Source organism: Muntiacus reevesi, chromosome 2, assembly GCF_963930625.1.
Source record: "Muntiacus reevesi chromosome 2, mMunRee1.1, whole genome shotgun sequence".
NCBI lineage: Eukaryota > Metazoa > Chordata > Mammalia > Artiodactyla > Cervidae > Muntiacus > Muntiacus reevesi.
In genome coordinates, this window is record NC_089250.1 from 42,320,743 (window position 1) to 42,342,312 (window position 21,570).

The 21,570-nt window shown below is 40.1% G+C and overlaps 1 pseudogene; it reads left to right on the forward strand.

The window, feature by feature from the left end:
* The first annotated feature begins 715 nt into the window (after positions 1 to 715).
* On the forward strand, positions 716 to 21,362 carry LOC136159321 (prostaglandin F synthase 1-like; annotated as a pseudogene).
* Positions 21,363 to 21,570: the final 208 nt, after the last annotated feature.

Genomic DNA, 21,570 nt, shown 5'->3' on the forward strand with positions numbered 1-21,570 from the left:
ATTTATGAATGATGTGGAGCAGTTAGTAAATTATGTAAAATATGTATCAGTGACATTATGAGAGTACCCTAAAAGCTATATAACTAGCTACAAGGAATCAACACTCAAAGTCCCTTTGCACACTGTACATAGTATCCTAAGGCTATTAATAATTAACTTCCAATAAGCACTTTGCCAAAATGTCTCTTCTCCGTTTTCTGTTCAGGATTTCACCAGTCAGGTCTGTAAAGCATAATTATTTTGCTGTGGTATATGTAAAAGTGGAAATTTATTTTCATTTGAAGTTTTGATTCTTTATTAAGGGGTAACATTTTGAAAAATGCTATTAAGCACTTTCAGACTGTGTGATTTGTGTATGTGTGTGTGTTTGTACTGTAAGGTAGTTTTTTCAATTGATGTTTGATTGAGATTATGCTTCATAATAGAAAATTAAAAAAGATTGGTGTTGGAAGTTTCTAGTCTAACTAATAGTCAGTAATTGCTCACCCAATCTCATCATTATATAATTCTTGAAGTTATGCTGATAAAAAGAATCAAACAAGTTAACTGTGTTCAATCGTCTCTGACTCCATGGGTACAAGTTTCATCATGCTACTCCTACAATGTCTCTGCTAACACTGGACAGCGCTTCTCGGGTGTTATACTCTTGTTAATAATAATATTTGAAGGGAGAAGAGAAAAATCTCAGTTTCCCTACTCAGAGGAGCAACAGACAATGGATCTCAAAGGCCAGAAGGTGAAGCTTAATGATGGCCACTTCATTCCTGTCCTGGGATTTGGAACCTATGCACCTCCAGAGGTAACACTACTGGTTGTGGGTTGAGATATAAATAGCAGTGGATGTGACATGAGCAGAAGGGACTTGGGTTGTCAAGCACTGAGCTCCTGTGACTCTGGGAGGGTCACGTGGTTCCATCAAGCAGGCTAGAACCATTTCCTATGAAAGAGGAGAAAGCATTCAGCCTTCACTCTGCATCATGGTCTGAAGCTGTGCTCACCTGCAGATTACTCTGGGTTCCCCTCCAGTTTCCATCTCTTTCCCAGCTTGGCAGAAGAGGTGAGACTCAGCTGTCAAGAACACTGTCAGCTGCTTTGCTTTGAGGTGATTGCAATGGTGAGGTTTATCTGTATATTTAATTAATTCCAGAACTCTTTCCTCCTTCCAGAAAGTCATGACACAGAGAAGTATTTGAGGTGGGAGGTCCTGTAGATGAGGTGAATGAAAAATAATGGGAATGAGTTGCTTTTATACTGTGGAGTGCCTACTAGATGGCAGGCAAGAAACACTCCAGCTGTATTTTGCCTCATATTTTTGTTTCTGCTTGGAAATTTATTCTCAGAGAAAATATACTCTCATTTGAAGGCAAAAGTTACTACCTTACTGGGCAGGTTTTATAATGTTTTCTTTGGCTTCCCTGGGTAGTTCAAATTTTAAAAAATCTGCCTGCAATGTGGATGATCTGAGTTTGATCCCTGGGTCGGGAAGATCCCCTGGAGAAGGAAATGGCAACCCACTCCAGTATTCTTGTGTAGAATCCTGTGGACAGAGGAGCCTGATGGGCTCCAATCCATGTGGTCACAAAGAGTTGAATATGACTGAATAACTAACACTTTAACACTTTGAAATGGGAAAGATTCTGAGTTATATAAAAAGAAATGGAATATTATGCAGCATTAAAATGAAGCTAATCTTGCGATTTGCAACCACACAGATGGATGGTGAGACTTTAGGGAAAGTAAAACAAGCCAGAAATAGAAAGACAAACACTGCATAATATCCTTGTAGCTAGAATCTAAAAAAGTAGAACTCATAGAGGCAGAGAATAGAGGTGTGGTGCCCAGAAGCTGGTTCAAGCCTGGGAAAAATGGTAAGTTGTTGGTCAAGGGTACAAACCATCAGTTATAAGGTGAGTAATCATGGAGGCCTGATGTAAAGCACTGTGACTATACTTAGAAATAATGGGATATATCTTTAGTTTTGTAGACTAGATCTTATGTCTTCTTACAAACACCCAATCAAGTTAGGTGTGTGAGGTGATGGAACTGTTACCTAGGTTGAATTTGGTAATCCATTAAGAGTGGATACTTACATTGGTAAGAATAATCATGGGAAATGGTGGACTGGTTGAGGCTCAAACTAGAATCAAGCTCAAGCTGGGAGAAAGATCAATAACCTCAGAATGGAGATGACACCACCCTAATGGCAGAACCTCTTGTTGAAGGTGAAAGAGGGAGTGAATAGCTGACTTAAAATTAATCATTCAAAAAACTAAGATCATATCAACTAGTCCCATCATTTCATAGCAAATAAATGGGGGAGAAATGGAAGCAGTGGCAGACTTTATTTTCTTGGACTCCAAATCATTGTGGACAGTGACTGTAGCCAGGAAATTAAAAGGTGATTGCTCTTCAGGAGAAAAGCTATGAGAAACCTGGACATCATCTTAAAAAGTGGAGACACTGGCTTGTGGACAAAGGTCCATATAGTCAAAGCTATGGTTTTTCCAGTCTTTACGTATGGATGTGAGAGTTGGACCATAAAAGGCTATGTGGGAAAGAATTGATGCTTTTGAACTGTGTGTTCAAGAAGACTCTTTAGAATGCCTTGGACAGCAAGGAGATCAAAGCAGTCAGTCCTAATGGAAATCAACCCTGAGCGTTCCTTGGAAGGACTGATGCTGAAGCTCCAATACTTTGGCCACACAACACGAACAGCCAACTCATTGCAAACGATCCTGATTCTGGAAAAGACTGAAGGCACAAGGAGAAGGAGGCGACAGATGGTGAGATAGTTGGATGGCATCATTGATACAATGGACATGAGTTTGAGCAAACTGCAGGAGATAATGAAATACAGGGAAATCTGGAGTCCTGCAGTCCAGGGGTTCAGAAAGAATTGAATAGGACTGAGTGACTGAACAAAAGCAGTGATTTATATGAGAACATCACTTTGTACACCATGATAGCATACAGTTTTTATGTGGTATATTCTTTGTGGTCTCACTGGTAGACAGAGATCTTAGAAGCAATTACCTTGTTTCTTGATGCTTTTACCAGGCACCTTACACCTTTGTTGAATTATCTTCAAAGATCTCACAGTATAAATCCTATCCATGATTGCAATATTATCCTGAGTCCTTTGGGTTCTACCAGCAAATCAATGAACCTGAAGGAGGTCTTGTGGTCTCTGATGCCCATAATCAACCACAATCACCTCAGGATGAATGGTTCCTGGGTGTCCACTTAATCACCGACCAGGAACATTCAGGGAAATTGTCAAGCGTTCATTACCACACATACAGAACTAACCAAAGACACAAAGAAAAGTTGATGTTGGGAAGATGAAAGCTTGCGCCTAGCAATCTCTTAATCATGTGGATATTCAACTTCTACCTTTGTTGCTTATGTTAGCAATCCCTGATTGCTAACAGGGATGCTCTGGAATTTACCCCTTTTACTATAGAGGTTGGGTTCCACCATATTGACTGTGCTCATGCTTACCAAAATGAAGAGCAGATAGGCCAGGACATTCGGAGCAAGATTGCAGATGGCACTGTGAAGAGAGAGGGCATATTCTGCACTTCAAAGGTACTGTGTGTGTTGTGTGTGTGCACATGTGTGCAAGTGATTGTTCCCAGGTGACAATTATATAATAGGACCCTTTGGTGAACAGTTGCTTGGTGAACTATGCTTATTGGTAAATTCCTAAAGTATTTGAGTTCCCTAGTGGTTTAATGCCTAAGACTTGGTGCTTTAATGCCACGTGCCCGGATTTGATCCTTGGTTGGGGAAGTAATATCGGACAAGCCATGCAAGGCCAAAATAAGTTACCTAAAGTATTCTTAACACAACTTTTATTCTTTAACCTCTGCAGCTGTGGTGCACATCCTTTCGACCAGAGTTGGTCCAACCAGCCTTGGAAAAGTCACTGAAAAGTCTTCAACTGGACTATGTCGATCTCTATATTATGCATTATCCACTGGCTCTGAAGGTTAGAAATTTGTGTGATCACATCAGTGTTACATCTTCTGTTAGAATGTGCATCAACTTGCATGGATGGCTAAGATTTTTCTTAGTTGGTTGAAGGGATGATTACACTAGAGTAGAATCCTCCAAATAATCATTTGTGATCATCTTTTTACTGAGTTTCTTTGAATCCCTTACATGCCTTCCAGAGAAAGGAGTTAATATTCTGAGAGTCTTTGCCAGAAAAACTTGAGAAAATAGAACTAGGTGAGTTCTTCACACAGTCCTTGTTATGACTCCTGAATGTCTGGGGATTTCATGAACCAAGAGTTTGCTGCATCCATGGTGAGCATGACACTGCCTTACATTGAACATGATGTGTTTATCTTGTCTTTCACCCTTTCAAATTGAGCATATTTGGTGATGCTCCTTCTGGGTATGTCTATGCCTCGTACCTATACAGGGACTTGGGAAAACTTTCTTTCACTTTCCCCTGTCTTCATATGTGGCTGTAGACTGCACTTATCCATAAAGAAAGGTTTACTAAGAACACTTGATTTCAAGTCACAGAAATCAACTCAAACCCCAGTGCAAAATAGCTTAGTGGTCTACATAGATAGCAAGTTCCAGCCACAGACAGAAATGATGGCTGCAGTACTCTACAGATGTGTCTCCTTTTCCTATCCCTGATAAGGCACTACTCATGGTTTATTTTTACTGAACATTTTCCACTGGTGGGAAATTTGACCTTGGGGCAGTTCAAGGCTCATGGTCATGAATATATTTCTGGGTCTTCCACATTCCATGTCAACCTAATGAGAGCCGTGCTGATTCATGTGCCTATCCTAGGGCACCTGATGCTCAGAGGGAAAAGAGAGTCTGATTATCTACACCAGGTCAAGATAGCAAATTTTATTCTGGGAATAAAGCCATGTAACTTACTGCCAATTCCAGCTCATAGAGGCATTTGGAAACAGGCAAGTACAAGAACAGACAAAATTCACAGAAGTCACAGGAAGTCCCTTTTAGGACCTAGAAGAATTGTACTTATTACAACATATATTAAACGTAAGATATTAGAATAAGTCTCCCTCTTAAAGACATTGCTTATATACACAAATCACTTTGCAAATATTATCTAGTATCTAGAAAGTTGTAAACCTACCTCATGCAGTTTTAATCCCTTGTGCCCGGCAGCCTTGCTGATTGTGAAGAAATTATTTTGTGACATCTCTAAAATGACTGTTTCTATTGTAGCCAGGGGAGGAATTATACCCAAAAGATGAAAATGGAAAATGATAGCTGACTCAGTGGATCTCTGTCGCACATGGGAGGTGAGTATGAAGAGTAGAGAGACCAGGCAGGAGCCAGGGGAGTGGGAACCTCCTTCACTTCTTCCACCTGTGAGAATGGGCCGTGCACCATCAGACTCAGCAGATCATAAACCTAAGGGCTGGGATGCTGGGTTTGTGGGGAGGAACCATTGCTGAAATGATAACAGAGAGGAATGGAGGAGGAGAATATGGGACAATGCAGACAGACATCTCTTTCCTTCTGTGTGATATGTCTTCTCCAGGGTTCAAGCAGCAGACAATATTTCTTTTTATATCATGTCTTCTTCTCCCCTCTTTCCTCCTTGATAATAGATGCTAATTCTTGATGGATGACACTTTTAACAGATATTTTTTCAGCTTTTATTCTTGTTCTATTGCCCATTCCAAGTGACTATTCACCACCCCTCCCTCCCAGGCCCTGGAGAAATGTAGGACACCGGGCTGACTAAGTCCATCGGGGTGTCCAGCTTCAACCACAAGCAGCTGGAGAAGATCCTGAGCAAACCGGGGCGCAAGGACAAGCCCGTGTGCAATCAGGTGAGCAGCTTAGCTCCTCACCCTCCTGCTCTTCAGAACCTCCTTCTTGCCCTGGAGCCTGATGTCTGTCTGTCCTCCCCCTCCTGTTCATCTGACCATTGTAGACAGGAGATTCTAAACAGCTGAGTTCCTGTCTGGATGTTGTGTATAAAATCCAAAATGGTATCTCTGTCTGTATATCTGGGCAGAAAAGTGCAGAGATCTTCCTGGTAGAACACAGAAGTAGAGGAAGGAGGTATTTCCCCGAGATGAAAGGATGGCCAGATGACAGGGTGAAAGTGCCCTGGGGTGAAATTTGTACAGGAAGGAAAACCATGAAAATGTGGAATGGGAAATAAATTGATATATAGGCAAAGCAGCTGAGATGGTGTTGAGGGTTTGTGTGGGGTTCTGATGGCTGAATCCTTAATATTGGTGTCGCAGTGTTTATGTGTTTAACAGGAAGCACAGTTGAGAAAAATGTGTTGGAGATGGTGAAAATCATTCAGGTTAGAGGGTGACATTAAAGGCTCATCGGGATGGGGAACATGTAAATCCATGGCTGATTCATGTCAATGTATGAGAAAACCCACTACAATATTGTAAAGTAATTAGCCTCCAACTAATAAAAATAAATGAAAAATAAATAAATAAAGGCTCATCGTGATGCTAACACTCTATGAATTTTACTCATGAATATCTACTCAAATGTAGAGCCCATCTTTTGGTTAGTCAATCTCAGACTGGTTCTTCCATCTATGTCCATCATAAATTAAGTGTATATACAAACTTTTCTCTATTTCTCTGTTGATATTAATATTTCCAATTTACTGTCGTAGTTTTTCCTTTATCATTTTTTAAACTTTTTCCCTTTCTCTGTCATTTAATATTACATTTCCATAATACGTGGCACTCTTTTCTATTGGTTTTCTACAGGTGGAATGTCACCCTTATCTCAGTCAGAGGAAATTGTTGGATTTCTGCAAGTCACATGACATTGTTCTTGTTGCATATAGTGCTCGGGGATCCCAAAGAGTAAAAGGGTGGTATTGAACTCTAATGAAAGCAACAGGGAGTTTATGTAAAATTCAATTTTTGATGAGATAGTTTAAATCATACAATACTCAGATAACTCTCATAGGCAGACGGGAGAGAGAGGAGAAATGGAACGAACTCTTCTCTTTTATATTCCCATCACCCAGCCAATTTTTCTAGATTGCATTAGCTTGTTGACTCATGAATAACAAATGTCTGCATTATAATCTATATATAATCCGCCAGTTGAGACCAGTGACACAAGCTTATGTCATGATTTACTTACTAACTAATGAACACATTTTTCAAAATAGGTGTTCCAAGGTCACTTACCTTATGTCTAAAGTTGAGATTATAGTATTTAACTCCTAGGTTTCTATCATGATTGAAAAAAAGTTCAATTTGAACCATTTTTGTAAGCATGTATAGTATAATAATGATGAAATAGATGTCTCTTATTTTGATACCTCTCAATTTTTACAATACCTTAGAAAAAAAGTGAAATTTACAAACAATTTTGTGTCTTTCCTTCTACTTCTCTACTCATGCCCTTGATTATTTAAGAAAAAACACCCCTGAAAATTAAAGGAAAAAAATCCATGAGTTTGGCAGTCCTGGTATCAACTCAATGTTGCCTCTGAATCACCTGCAGAGCTTTGTAAACACAGAGTAGGAGGTGACACAGTTGAGGTTCTGATTGTTTGCTTTCAGCTCAGCCATGGAATTTGTATTTCTTACACGATCCCAGTTGATAATGATGATGCTGATCAATGAACTATACTTTGAGAAACCCTGGTCTAGAGTGAACCTCTTGTTCTGTTTGGGAAAATATTCAGAAACTGAGTATTTAGTCTCAGCTCCTCAGCATTTCTGAATTTCCTTCCAGGGTGAACCTGAACCACCCCGTTCTCTTGGAGGATTAGTTGTCTCTGCCATTGCCCCAAAACACAAGAAAACCCCAGCTCTGGTTGCCCTTCACTACCAGATACAACATGGGGTTGTGGTTCTGGCCAAGGGTAACAACAAGGAGTGGATCAAAGAGAACATGCAGGTGATGACGAATGGGGCTGTGGGCAGAGGGCTCCTAGGGAATATCCTTCACGAGGGTCATTCTTTGTCCAGCCCTCAGACTATCTTTGGGCCAAAACGTGTTACCTGATCTTTCCCTGTGTGTGAATGCCTGGTAATTTTCTCCTCCTGCTGTGGCAATAGGAGAGGCATTATGACTGAAGAGCATTATGGTTGGACAGAAAATGGAGATTTTAGCTTGAGCATTACATTTGCAATGTATTCTGTCATTTTATGCGAATGACATCTTATTTTCTTCATTCTCAGTTATGCAGTTGTGTTATGTGTGTTTATATATATATAAATGTTTGAACTGCTCTAATAAAACACCGTAGGGTGAATGGCTGAGGAAAAAAACTGGAATTTGTTTCTCACATTCTGAGGCTGGGGATCTGAGATCAGAGTGCCTGTGTGGTCAGGTGAGGCTGCTCCTCCAATTCACAGGTTACACCTTGTATCTTAACATGGTGGAAGGGGGCAAAGAGCTCCCCCAATTGTCTTATATGAATATGATGTTGTTTATTTTCTATTTTATTTTTTTATTAGTTGGAAGCTAATTACTTTACAATATTGTAGTGGTTTTTGCCATACATTGACACGAATCAGCAATGGATTTACATGTGTTCCCCATCCCGATCCCCCCTCCCACCTCCCACCTCCCTCCCCATCCCATTCCTCTAGGTCTTCCCAGTGCACCAGCCCTGAGCACTTGTCTAATGCATCCAACCTGGGCCGGTGATCTGTTTCACCCTTGATAGTATATTTGTTTCAGTGTTATTCTCTCAGAACATCCCACCCTTGCCCTCTCCCACAGAGTCCAAAAGTCTGTTCTATACATCTGTGTCTCTTTTTTCTGTTTTGCATATAGGCTTATCGTTACCATCATTTTAAATTCCATATATATGCATTAGTGTACTGTATTGGTGTTTGTCTTTCTGGATTACTTCACTCTGCATAATGGGCTCCAGTTTCATCCATCTCATCAGAACTGATTCAAATGTATTCTTTTTAATGGCTGATTAATATTCTATTGTGTATATGTACCACAGCTTCCTTATCCATTCGTCTGCTGATGGGCATATAGGTTGCTTCCATATCCTGGTTATTACAAACAGTGCTGTGATGAACATTGGGGTGCACGTGTCTCTTTTAGATCTGGTTTCCTCGGTGTGTATGCCCAGGAGTGGTATTGCTGGGTTATATGGCAGTTCTATCTCATTCATGAGGGCTCCACCATCATGATGTAATCATCTCTCAAAGGATTCATTTCTAACAGCATCAACATGTGAATATGAGGGCAGAAAAATTATGGCAGTGATCTTTAACTTTCAAACCATTGTGTTCTTGTTTTGCCTTTCCCTGAATACTAATAAGATTTCATCTTCATACATTTAATCGTCTTGATTTTCTGTTTTTGTAAAGTTTCTCTTCAAGACTTTGTCCATTTTTGCTAGGTTGTCTATACTTTGTTTTCTGTGTAGGAGACCATTATTGTACCTATAGTCATAACTGTATGGAAACTCCCGTTTCAGGATTTAATTCAGAGATGATTTATGTGTCTCTTGATTCTGTGGTTTGACAATCAACCTGCACTCAGATAAGCTGTCGTCCTCTAGGCTGGGCTCTCCTGTGCTTTTGCAGTTCAATGCCGAGCAGCTGGGCCGTTCTGCTTTAGCAGGTGGACGAGGCTCCTGTCAGAGGAGCCTCCACTCTTCTTTGCATAGTTTTTAATGAATATTTGACTAGACTGGGACAACTAACCTGGTATTCATCTCAGCACAGTGCTATGGTCCCAAGTCAGTGATTAGGGAAATAGTCCTCTTCCTGTCTGAGCTCAGATCTGGGTCATCTCTTCTTCTGGGAAATATCACTGTCCAATGCAGGTTGTAGGGCAGGCCAAGTCAAGGGGAACAGAAACTGTCCCCTGATCAACTGTTTCTGTGTTTCCATTTAAATTTGGTTCTGCAATCTAGCTGGAAATGATTATCTAAGATAATATGAAAATGGATGCACAGAGGAGGAGCCAAGATGGCAGAGGAATAGGACGGGGAGACCACTTTCTCCCCTACAAATTCATCGAAAAAACTTTTGAATGCTGAGCAAGCTTCACAAAACAACTTCTGACTGCTAGCAGAAGATATCAGGTGCCCAGAAAAGCAGCACATCATCTTTGAAAGGAGGTAGGACAAAATATAAAAGATAAAAAGAGAGACAAAAGAGCTAGGGACGGAGACCCATCCCAGGAAGGTAGTCATAATAGAGGAAGTTTCCAAACACCAGGAAACCCTCTCACAGGTGGGTCTGGGGGAAGTTTTCGAATCTCGGAAGGCAACCTAACTGGGAGGAAAAAATAAATAAAACTCACATATTACACGCCTAAAATCAACTCCCAGCAGAAAAGTACCCCAGATGCCCGCATCCGCCACCAGGAAGTGGGGGCGGAATGGAGAGGAGCAGGTGGCATTGCTTAGGGTAAGGACTGAACCCGAATGCCCTGAGGGCAATTGGAGGGAGCAAATGTGAGATAGCAACTTAAACTGTGGGATAGCAAGAGAGAGAGAGAGAGAGAAAAGTAACTGGCCTGAACACACTGCGGGCCATTTGCAGAACAAAGGGATTGAGCAGTTCCAGAGGACAGCTAGCCTGCTGTGGACCGGCCCATCCCCGCCAGAGGCAGGAGGCAGGGGGAGGGGAAAGGGGCAAACTCGGCCCCAGGGATGGCACCCCCTAGCAAACTGCAAATAAGCCTCCGGTTTCTAAACAGACTTCCCGAGATTCTGGATGGTCGACATCCACCGGGAGGGTCTCGGCTAGAGGCCAGCTCCCGAGAATAGACACAAGCTGCACGCATCCGACTGGTGCGCGCGGAAACTGAGGCTGGGACCGCGGAGGGGAGAAGGCGCACCTCACCAGAGGAGAGTGCGCCCGTCAAGCTCCTGGCGGTCTCAGCTGCTCAGGCCGGGGAAGGCACAAAACACAGACCCAACCGAGTCCGCGCTTTGGTGGAATACCCGAAAACAGGAACGGCATGCAACACAGGGCCCGCTCCATATAGAGCAGCCGGGGGCCTGAGCAGTGTAGACGGGGAGAGCACACACCCGTGAGCGGGGGCAAACCCAGTGTGGCTGGAACACTGTGAGGGCTACCCACACACAGCGATATCTGTCTGCAGCACCCCTCCCTCCCGACAGCAGGACTGAACTAGCGAACCTAAACAAGAGACCACCTCCGTGCGCCTGTGTCAGGGCAGAAATCAGACACTGAAGAGACCTGCAAACAGAAGCTAAATAAACAAAGAGAACTGCTTCAGAAGGGACCTGTGCAACAGATTAAAATCCCTGTAGATAACACCGACTACACCGGAAGGGGCCTATAGATATCGAGAATTGTAAGCTGGAATGAGGAGCTATCTGAAACTGAACCAAACCCACACTGACTGCAACAGCTCCAGAGAAATTCCTAGATATATTTTTACTTTTTTTTACATTTTTTCTTTTCTTTTCTTTTCTTATTTTTTCTCTTTTATTTTCTTATAAAATTCCCTATTACTCCCCCATTACTCCTTAACTTTCATTTTCATATATTTTTACTATTTTTTTTAATTTAGGAAAAACATTTTTTTTCCTGTTTTATTTTTTCTCATTTTCTTTTAAAGTCCTCTATTACTTCTCTATTACTCCTTAATATTCATTTTCATTTCACTATAACCTTGCAAAAAAGAAAGAAACCATATTTTTAAACCAAACTTCAAAAATATTTCTAAAATTTTTGTGCTTTTGCTTTTGTTTTTAATATTGTATTTTTAAGAGTCTAACCTCTACCTTGGATTTTTAATCTTTGTTTTTCATTATTTGATATCAGTTTTGGACATTTAAGAATCCAATATTCAGTACCCATTTTTACTCAGGAGTGTGCTGATTACTCTCTCCCACTTTTGACTCTCCGTTTTCAACCTCAGAACACCTCTATTTCCTCCTTTCCCCTTCTCTTCCCAATCCAATTCTGTGAATTTCTGTGGGTGTCTGGGCTACGGAGAACACTTTGGGAACAGAGAATTGCGTAGATCTGTCTCTCTTCTCTTGAGTCCCCCCTTTTCTCCTCCTGCTCATCTGTATCTCCCTCCTCCCTCTCCTCTTCTTCATGTAACTCTGTGAACCTCTCTGGGTGTCCCTCATGGTGGAGAATCTCTTCATCATTAACCTAGAAATTTTATTATCAGTGCTGTATAGTTGGAGAAGTCTTGAGACTACTGGAAGAATAAAAGTGGAATCCAGAGGCAGGAGAATTAAGCCCAAAACCTGAGAACACCAGAAAACTCCTGACTACATGGAACATTAAGTAATAAGAGACCATCCAAAAGCCTCCCTACCTACACTGAAACCAACCACCACCCAAGAGCCAATACGTTCCAGAGCAAGACATACTATGCAAATTCTCCAGCAACGCAGGAACATAGACCTGAGCGTCAACATACAGGCTGCCCAAGGTCACACCTAACACATACACCCATCTCAAAGCTCATTACTGGACACTCCATTGCACTCCAGAGAGAAGAAATCCAGTTCCACATGCCAGAACACTGACGCAAGCTTCCCTAACCAGGAAACCTTGACAAGCCAATCGTCCAACCCTACCCACTGGGTGAAACCTCCACATTAAAAAGGAACCACAGACAACCAGAATACAGAAAGCCCACTCCAGACACAGCAATATAAACAAGATGAAAAGGTAGAGAAATATCCAACAGGTAAAGGAACATGAAAAATGCCCACAAAGTCAAACAAAAGAGGAGGAGATAGGGAATCTATCTGAAAAAGAATTTAGAATAATGATAATAAAAATGATCCAAAATCTTGAAAACAAAATGGAGTTACAGATAAATAGCCTGGAGACAAAGATTGAGAAGATACAAGAAATGTTTAATAAGGACCTAGAAGAAATAAAAAAGAGTCAATTAAAAATGAATAATGCAATAAATGAGATCAAAAGCACTCTGGAGGGAACCAACAGTAGAATAACAGAGACAGAAGATAGGATAAGTGAAGTAGAAGATAAAATGGTGGAAATAAATGAAACAGAGAGGAAAAAAGAAAAAGAATCAAAAGAAATGAAGACAACCTTAAGGACCTCTGGGACAATGTGAAATGCCCCAACATTCGAATCATAGAGGTCCCAGAAGAAGAAGACAAAAAGAAAGGCCATGAGAAAATACTCGAGGAGATAATAGCTGAAAACTTCCCTAAAATGGGGAAGGAAATAGTCACTCAAGTCCAAGAAACCCAGAGAGTTCCAAATAGGATAAACCCAAGGTGAAACACGCCAAGTCACGTACTAATCAAGTTAACAAAGATCAAACACAAAGAACAAATGTTAAAAGCAGCAAGGGAGAAACAACAAAAAACACACAAAGGGAGTCACATAAGGATAACAGCTGATCTATCAATATAAACCCTCCAGGCCAGAAGGGAATGGCAGGACATACTGAAAGTAATGAAAGAGAATAATCTACAACCTAGATTACTGTACCCAACAAGGATTTCATTCAGATATGAAGGAGAATTCAAAAGCTTTACAGACAAGCAAAAGCTGAGAGAATTCAGCACCACCAAACCAGCTCTTCAACAAATGCTAAAGGATTTTCTCTAAACAGGAAACACAGAAAGGTTGTATAAACATGAACCCAAAGCAACAAAGTAAATGGCAACAGGACAATACCTATCAATAATTACCTTAAATGTAAATGGGTTGAATGCCCCAACCAAAAGACAAAGATTGGCTGAATGGATACAAAAACAAGACCCCTATATATGCTGTCTACAAGAGACCCACCTTAAAACAAGGAACACATACAGACTAAAAGTGAAGGGCTGGAAAAAAATATTTCATGCAAACGGAGACCAAAAGAAAGCAGGAGTCGCAATACTCATATCAGATATGATAGACTTTAAAATAAAGGTTGTGAAAAGAGACAAAGAAAGACACTACATAATGATCAAAGGATCAATCCAAGAAGAAGATATAACAATTATAATTATATATGCACCCAACATAGGAGAACCACAATATGTAAGGCAAACACTAGTGAGTATGAAAGAGGAAATTAATAGCAACACAATAATAGTGGGAGACTTTAATACCCCACTCACAACTATGGACAGATCAACTAAACAGAAAATTAACAAGGAAACACAAACTTTAAATGACACAATAGACCAGCTAGGCCTAATTGATATCTATAGGACATTTCACCCCAAAACAATCAACTTCACCTTTTTCTCAAGTGCACACGGAACCTTCTCCAGGATAGATCACATCCTTGGCCATAAATCTAGCCTTGGTAAATTCAAAAAAAATTGAAATCATTCCAGTCATCTTTTCTGACCACAGTGCAGTAAGATTAGATCTCAATTACAGGAAAAAATTATTAAAAATTCAAACATATGGAGGTTAAGTAACATGCTTCTGAATAACCAACAAATCATAGAAGAAATCAAAAAAGAAATCAAAATATGTAAGGAAATGAATGAAAATGAAAACACAACAACCCCAAATCTATTGGACACTGTAAAAGCGGTGCTAAGGGAAAGGTTCATAGCATTACAGACTTACCTCAAGAAAAAAGAAAAAAGCCAAATAAATAACCTAACCCTACACCTAAAGCAACTAGAGAAGGAAGAAACGAAGAACCCCAGGGTTAGTAGAAGGTAAGAAATCTTAAAAATTAGGGCAGAAATAAATGCAAAAGAAACTAAAGAGACCGTAGCAAAAATCAACAAAGCTAAAAGCTGGCTTTTTGAAAAAATAAACAAAATTGACAAACCATTAGCAAGACTCATTAAGAAACAAAGGGAGAAGTACCAAATTAACAAAATTAGAAATGAAAATGGAGAGATCACGACAGACAACACTGAAATACAAAGAATCATAAGAGACTACTACCAGCAGCTCTATGCCAATAAAATGGACAACTTGGAAGAAATGGACAAATTCTTAGAAAGTATAACTTTCCAAAACTGAGCCAGAAAGAAATAGAGGATCTTAACAGAACCATCACAAGCAAGGAAATCGAAAATGTAATCGGAAATCTTCCAGGAAACAAAAGCCCAGGACCAGACGGCTTCACAGCTGAATTCTACCAAAAACTTAGAGAAGAGCTAACATCTATCTTACTCAAAGTCTTCCAGAAAATTGCAGAAGAAGGTAAACTTCCAAACTCATTCTGTGAGGCCACCATCACCCTAATTCTAAAACCAAACAAAGATGCCACAAAAAAAGAAAACTACAGGCCAATATCACTGATGAACATAGATGCAAAAATCCTTAACAAAATTGTAGCAAAGAGAATCCAGCAACATATTAAAAAAATCATACACCATGACCAAGTGGGCTTTATCCCAGGGATGCAAGGATTCTTTAATATCCACAAATCAATCAATGTAATACACCACATTAACAAATTGAAAGATAACAACTATATGATTATCTCAATAGATGCAGAAAAAGCCATTGACAAAATTCAACACCCATTTATGATTAAAACTCTCCAGAAAGCAGGAATAGAAGGAACATACCTCAACATAATAAAAGCTAAATATGACAAACCCACAGCAAGGATTACCCTCAATGGTGAAAAATTGAAAACATTTCCCCTGAAATCAGGAGCAAGACAAGGGTGCCCACTCTCACCAGTGCTATTAAGTATAGTTTTGGGAGTTTTGGCCACAGCAATCAGAGAAGATAAAGAAGTAAAAGGAATCCAGATAGGAAAAGAAGAAGTGAAACTCTCGCTGTTTGCAGATGACATAATCCTCTACATAGAAAACCCTAAAGACTCTACCAGAAAATTACTAGAGCTAATCAACGAATATAGCAAAGTTGCAGGATATAAAATTAACACACAGAAATCCCTTGCATTCCTATACACTAACAATGAGAAAACAGAAAGAGATATTAAGGAAATAATACCATTCACCATTGCAACAAAAAGAATAAAATACTTAGGAGTATATCTACCTAAAGAAACAAAAGACTTATACATAGAAAATTATAAAACACTGATGAAAGAAATCAAAGAGGACACAAACAGATGGAGAAATATACCGTGTTCATGGATTGGAAGAATCAATATTGTCAAAATGGTTATTCTACCCAAAGCAATCTATAAATTCAATGCAATCCCTATCAAGCTACCAATGGTATTTTTCAGAGAACTAGAACAAATAATTTCACAATTTGTATGGAAATGCAAAAAACCTCGAATAGCCAAAGTAATCTTGAGAAAGAAGAATGGAACTGGAGGAATCAACCTGCCTGACTTCAGACTCTACTACAAAGCCACAGTCATCAAGACAGTATGGTACTGGCACAAAGACAGAAATATAGATCAATGGAACAGAATAGAAAGCCCTGAGATAAATCCACAAACCTATGGACACCTTATCTTCAACAAAGGAGGCAAAAATATACAGTGGAAAAAGACAACATCTTTAACAAGTGGTGCTGGGAAAACTGGTCAACCGCTTGTAAAAGAATGAAACTAGAACACTTTCTAACACCATACAGAAAAATAAACTCAAAATGGGTTAAAGATCTAAATGTAAGACCAGAAACTATAAAACTCCTAGAGGAGAACATAGGCAAAACACTCTCTGACATGAATCACAGCAGCATCCTCTATGACCCACCTCCCAGAATACTGGAAATAAAAGCAAAAATAAGCAAATGGGACGTAATGAAACTTAAAAGCTTTTGCACAACAAAGGAAACTATAAGCAAGGTGAAAAGACAGCCCTCAGATTGGGAGAAAATAATAGCAAATGAAGAAGTAGACAAAGGGTTAATCTAAAAAATATACAAGCAACTCCTGAAGTTCAATTTCAGAAAAACAAATGACCCAATCAAAAAATAGGCCAAAGAACTAAACAGACATTTCTCCAAAGAAGACATACAGATGGCTAACAAACACATGAAAAGATGTTCAACATCACTCATTATCAGAGAAATGCAAATCAAAACCACAATGAGGTACCATTACACTCCAGTCAGGATGGCTGCTATCCAAAAGTCTTACAAGCAATAAATGTTGGAGAGGGTGTGGAGAAAAGGGAACTCTCTTACACTGTTGGTGGGAATGCAAACTAGTACAGCCGCTATGGAGAACAGTATGGAGATTCCTTAAAACACTGGAATTAGAACTGCCATATGACCCAGCAATCCCACTTCTGGGCATACACACTGAGGAAACCAGATTTGAAAGAGATACGTGCACCCCAATATTCATCGCAGCACTATTTATAATAGGCAGTACATGGAAGCAACCTAGATGCCCATCAGCAGACGAATGGATAATGAAGTTGTGGTACATATACACCATGGGATATTGCTCAGTCAGTAAAAAGAATTCATTTGAATCAGTTCTAATGAGATGGATGAAACTGGAGCCCATTATACAGAGTGAAGTAAGCCAGAAAGATAAAGAACATTACAGCATGCTAGCACATATATATGGAATTTAGAAAGATGGCAATGATAAGCCTATATGCAAAATAGAAAAAGAGACAGAGATGTACAGAACAGACTTTCCGTCTCTGTGGGAAAAGGCGAAGGTGGGATGCTTCGAGAGAACAGCATCGAAACATGTATATTATCTAGGGTGAAAGAGATAACCAGCCCAGGCTGGATGCATGAGACAAGTGCTCGGGTGTGGTGCATTGGGAAGACCCAGAGGAATCAGGTGGAGAGGGAGGTGTGAAGGGGGATCGGGATGGGGAATACATGTAAATCCACGGCTAGTTCATGTCAATGTATAACAAAAACCACTAGAATATTGTAAAGTAATTAGCCTCCAACTAATAAAAATAAATAAAAAAAAAAGAAAGAAAATGGATGCATATATGTTTAAATATATTTAAATGTAAAGCTAACGTTTCATATTACCTCACAGATTTTCTTGTCAACTCAGTCATATATCAAGTGTCCGTAAGTACATTTCTGTTGTCTCTTTTCTATTTAACTATTCAGCTTTCTGCACCATGTTATTAACGTAGAAAATAAGTCTTGCTTATCAGAATGGTAATTTTTTATTTTTTAAAGCTGTCTTGGCTGCTTTTGAGTAGATTTTTTTTAAATTTATCATTTAGTATCACTTTACTAACTTCTAGGAAAGAATGCATGCTCAAGTCTGTTTCATGTTGCATTGAACATTAGATCACTTTGGAGAAAACGACTTTCTTTACAAAATTGAGCTTCTCATTTCATGATTATGATGTGAATTTTTAATTACTTAGGTGTTATTTAACGTTTAAACACTTTCCATAACTTTCTCCACTAAGCCATTTACATAAAGTTTCGTTAGATTTATTCATAGATAATGAGTAAGTTTGATATCAGATTCCTGAACAGGATTTCAAGGGGAAACCTCCTCCCTATACTACTTTAGCTGATCGCTGTCACCCTTACAGCATGTTGGAAAGAGTTAATCAGTCTAATGTTTGCTCAATTGCAGTTATCGAGTTAGGAGTGGCTGAAGGCAGTGTGATTGGAAAAGGATGATTTTAGTTTGTTTTCTGTCTGAAGATAGAAAGATAAGCGACAGATGCACTGTAATGTTTGTGAAGTAGACAGAGAAGGAGAAGGTGTGGGAAGGAGAGGTGAAAACTCAGCAGAGGTTCCCAGGCTTGTTCTCCTGAAAGCTGAGGGCAGACATGGCTTCCCTGCCGCCACTTCTTGTCTCCATCCAGCTGGAAAATCCTCCAGTCCCCAGGGGGAGACTGGCTCCTTGGGGGAGAGGTAATGAGATTTCTCGTTCCTTCCAGGTGTTTGACTTTGAACTGACTCCAGAAGACATGAAAGCATTTGATGACCTCGACAGAAATATAAGATATTGTGATTTTCAACTGTGAGTGACTTGCAGATGTTTCACCCACACACTGTTTTCTGTAGCAGGTGGGTCAGAAGGGGAACTAAGCTTTTCAAAAGCAAAATTCTAGAAAGACAGTGCTGATTTCCTTCTTAGGTGTAACCGGGGACGTTCTGCAGACCTCACACCAGAGGTTTCCTCCAGGATTCCGTCTTTGATCAACAGCAGTGTGATTGGCCCAGGACAACTCATCAGTAAAATCCCCAGAGTTGACATCGTGGTGAATTCACTCCATTGTGCCCCAATTCCCTGTGCCTGGTGCACCTCCTCTCCATGTTGAGAACCCAGGGAACACAAAGGGCACAGTGCCTGCAGCCAACTATTCTTTCAGCGACCTGTGAACATGGTTAATCTTTATATCTTTTTTCATAAGGGGAAAATGATTATATTAATAATAACTATGTATTAATGAATCCATAAAGGATTACATTCTTGTTTTGTTCTGTTTAGTCGCTTATTCATGCCCAAATCTTGGGACTTTGTGGAATGAATCGCAATAGGCTTCTCAATCCATGGGATTCCCCAGGCAGGAATATGGAAGCAGGTTGCTATTTCCTTCTCCAGGGAACCTTGGGGATCAAGGGGTCGAACCCATGTCTCTTGCTTGGCAAGTGGATCCTTTACCACTGAGCCACCTGGGAAGCCGGCATTCATGTTAATCCTGTGAACACAATTATAAAATGTATTGTTGACATTTTTATTGAGGAGGGTCTCATGAAGGCCAATGTGCAACAGTGCTGTGAAGTCACATGGGTCTGCCCGTAAGTGTCTAGTGGATATTCTCATCAATGGACATTTCTTTTCCAAGACACCATCCATTTCTTTCCAAATAATATCTTCATTGATGTTTTTTCCGTATTACAACTCCCATGTCCTCATCCTTGCATTCTCACAAAGCTGAATTACCAGTAGGTCATGAGCTTAACTGACCCTCCAGTGAGTGACTTCTGTGTCACCCAGATAGGATCATCTGGATCTCTGGTTTCTTGAGTAAAGACTCACCCCAGTTTAGTGTTTGCTCACCAGAAGTCCTTGGTGGCTCAGATGGTAAAGAATCCACCTGCAGAGCGGGAGACCTGGGTTCAATTCTTGCGTGGGAAGATCCCTGGAGGAGGGCATGGCAGCCCACTCCAGCATTCTTGCCTGAAAATTCCCATGGACAGAGGAACCTGGTGGGTTACAGTCCATGGCGTCACAAACAGTCAGATGTGACCGAGCAACTAAGCACACTTTAGAAGTCCATCTCCTGGGGAGCCCCCACCTCCTTGACTTTGACTTAGTCACTAATATGATTCCAGTGATTAATCACTGCAGGAGAATATTGGGACTGAAGAGATGGAAGAGAAATTTGGAAGGGAGTTTAGAGAGAAGGGAATACAAATTATTGGTTAACAAAGATTAGGCTTCAAATGAAAGATCCCAAAACTCTCCCTATTGTTTGTAAAGCTATATCATGATTCTGACAAGTGTGGAAGTCGCTCAGTCATGTCCGACTCTTTGGCACCCCATGGACTATACAGTCCCTGGAATTTTCTAGGCCAAAATACTGGAGTGGGTAGCCTTTTCCTTCTCCAGGGGATCTTCCCAACCCAGGGCTCAATCCAGGTCTCCCACATTGCAGGGAGATTCTTTACCAGCTGAGTCACTCTAATGTTCTGATAAAAGATATGATAATTGAAAAAAAGTTGGATAGTTGCATTTCTATACTTAAAGGCTTTTAAGTATAACTGTATATTCTCTTTCATTAGGCTGTGAATGCCTAGACTTACACATCTTTGTAGGCCTGGGTCAACAGCACAGCTCCTGGTGTTTGGAATCATTCAGAATTCACTTTTTAATGAATTGAATTGAAAAGGACATTTTCAGAAAGAAAAGTAGAAACACGGAAAAAGAGGAAAACAGCAGTAATACTAACTGCTGAATAACCAGTGTTTTAATTCAGTACAGTATAAATTAAGAAAATAATAACCCCACTCTGCACTCTATGATTATTCAGGTGCACGTGGTATCTCTCCAATAGATAAGAAGTTTCTTAATGGAAACACTCTGTTTTGGCGGTGCTCAATATCAACTTATTAATTGATTTGTGGAAAAGAGGAGCTAATTTGTTCACTGTGACCCTTCTCATCATCTAGGGACGGAAGTTCCACTTGTGTCTGAAATGATCTCCATAGTCAGACCCAGGTCTTGTGCCCTCTTGGAAATTGTAACCTGAGTCAAACTGCATATCACTGTGGAGTGAATATTACATGTGAATGTTGGGGCTGGACGTGCAGGAGCAATGTGCACATGGAGCAGACACCTGCATGTGTGCTTGTCGGGGAGGGTGGGGAGAAGGAGGGATGTGTTTGTAGATTGAGAGTTTCAGCCCATCCTGACTGCCTCCACAGAGTAGTGCTCTCTCTGATGATATGTCAGATTTAATAAATTAATCCTCTTCCTTCTCTTTCAGGGGTGTTGATCACCCTGAGTTTCCATTTTCTGAAGAATATTGACTCTTAGTCCTCCTTCTGGATCTTCAAGAATTTTTTGCTTCTAAGGAAGAGGATTTTAGTACTTGGCGGAGATGCTTAAATGAAGTGTCTGAATGTTTAAAAGCTTGCCTTTCCTTTAAATAAAGAAGCGAACAAACAAAAACACAACAGTTTATGAAACAATAAAGACTTCAAAGTAAGAATACTCTTTCTTTCTGATATTTGAAAAAACATGCAAGTTGCAGAATATTTGGAAAAC